Raw genomic sequence first — 2,476 nt, 5'->3', positions numbered from 1 at the left:
CCAAAAATAACAAATTTTAATTTGAAATCGCGTGAAGGGGAAGTTCTGACCAATAGGCTAGCATATTGATCAGACCTTTCTTCAGAGGGGGGGAATATTATGTAATGTTAAAACAATATATATTAAATATAATCCATAAATAGAGCATTTATCCAACGCGCAAACGTTTAAAAACCTTTCCCACAAGAAAGTAATAATATTGATCTAATTATCTCAAAAAATGTGATGATGTGGCTTTAGCAGCTTGGGAAATTGATCAGTCCCACGCTACTGAGACCCATTAACATTTAAATATATTGTCCAGAAAGATATAAAACCCTCTTTCCAAGGTCAAAATGTGCTATTCTATACCTATCCACCAGCATGTAAGGTTGTCATTCTGGGGCTCTGCCCTTACTTTAATAAAATTATATTATGATTCCTGTATTTTCCTGTATCTTTTTCAAGAAGCACCGGCCACACTACGAACTTACAATGTTTAGGCTTTCAAAGCGTAACAGATAAGTCGGCAGTGATAGTTTCCTGTCGCGAAAAATTATTATTGAAAACTGAAAATGATATTTAATTTAATAATGGAATACAGCTTTTGATAATCGACTTTCGCTTCTTAAATGATTCGTAACCTTGGATTAGAATTCGAATGCGTGGGAGTGGTTAAGAAGAACGAGGACTGTTATTTCTCTCTTTGTTTTGTCTTCTTCTCGCTTTAATCAACCGATTAGAACTTTATTTTGATGACTTTGGAATTAAGAAACAGAAAAATTAAACGGATAATGTCTGATTCAGAAGAAAAACAGGTGGATGCTCCAGCACGCGTTAATATTTCTCCGTGTGAGGATAAAAATAATTTCCCCAACTGGATCAAGTATTTCAATAAAAAATGTGAAATTCTACATTTGAAAGAAAACTGGAAAATAAATAACATATCTGAATACCTGAAAAGAGACTTATTTACCTTCTACATTAATGAATGCATAGAAATTGAAAAATGGACCGAACTCGAGGAAAAACTACAAGAAAAATTTTCTCTTTCTAGAGAAGAGAAGTATGAACTTTTCTATCTATGAGGCCATCTCCAAAAAAGACATTTTCTGAATATGCTACAGAGAAGTGGAGAGCGTCGAAGGATCTAAGCATAGATGAGGAGCTGTTGCTAGAATCCATCAAAGCTGACGTACCAGAAAAATTTCGTATTTTCTGAGTATAGCATCTCCTTCTACTGTTGAAGAACTTATCAAGTTGTGTTCAAAGTTAGAAAAAAATGAAAAGTATGCCCCCTACAGAGCAACCATTTGAAATTTTATCAATTGATACTGTCGGAGGGCTCAACTATTACAACTCAACTAAAAAATATTTGCATTTAGTTATTGATCATGCTACTCGATATCTTTGGACTTTTCCTTCAAAAAGTGTAACAACTGAAACATATACAAATTGCTTAAAACAAATTTTTCAAATTCAAGTTCCAGATAAAAATTCAAGTTCCAGATAAAATTTTAAGTGATCGTAATGCTGCATTTACAGCATCTAGATTTAAAAGATTTCTTAGAAACTATAATGTTAAACAATTATTGACTTCAGCTCATCATCCGCAAACAAATGGAAAAGTTGAAAAATCTAATGCGACAATAATCTCTAGGTTAAGATGTAAAATCAACGAAAACTGTAAAAAAATTCCGTGGACAAAGTTATTAGAAGAAGTAACACATGAATATAATTACACCCCTCATTCTGTAACACAATTTCCTCCTGCTTATTTAATGTATGGAAAATTACCTTGTGATTCTCTTGTAAATCAAAATATTTATCCTCCAGTTGATGAAGCAAGAAAAATAGCTGTTCAAAATACCCAAGAGTTTTTTAAGAAAACCAAAATTCGTTATGACACTCATTTTTTGGAACCTAATTTTAAAGTTAATGATTTAGTAATTTACGAAGAATTCCATTATCCTAACACAAGGAAATTAAGTTCACCATATTCTGGTCCATACAAAATTTTAAAGAAATTATCTGAGGTGTCATTTGAAATTGATAAACCTAATTTTCTCACTAAGAAAGAATCAGAAATAGTACATGTAAACAAATTAAGGAAATTTTATCCAAGTCAACAGTTTCAATTGTATGTAAAAAATTCACAATAGCTTTTCAATGCTCGTATTTTCATATGTTTTTCATTTTTATTTTCTGCCCCTACTTTTGGAGTCCCGTTATTTTTTTTTTTAATGCATCTATGTCTGAATTTTTTATTACATGATGGTTGAGAGTTACTTCGGAAAATTTAGGTAAATTTCCTAAATTTTATTTTTTCAAATGAAATATATAGAAATGGTTTTTTGAACCGTGGGACTCCTCACATAGAATGTTTCTTTACTGATGTTTTCTCCTCAATTAAGGATCAAGCATGAGTAAACAAACTTAAAACCCTATTTTTTTCCGTCTAGTTGGGAATATTTTACCCAACTTAGACCATCAATTG

Source organism: Parasteatoda tepidariorum, chromosome 1 (assembly GCF_982258835.1).
Source record: "Parasteatoda tepidariorum strain Cologne lab strain chromosome 1, Ptep-v5.0, whole genome shotgun sequence".
Taxonomy (NCBI): Eukaryota; Metazoa; Arthropoda; class Arachnida; order Araneae; family Theridiidae; genus Parasteatoda; species Parasteatoda tepidariorum.
This window is presented reverse-complemented; position numbering follows the sequence as displayed.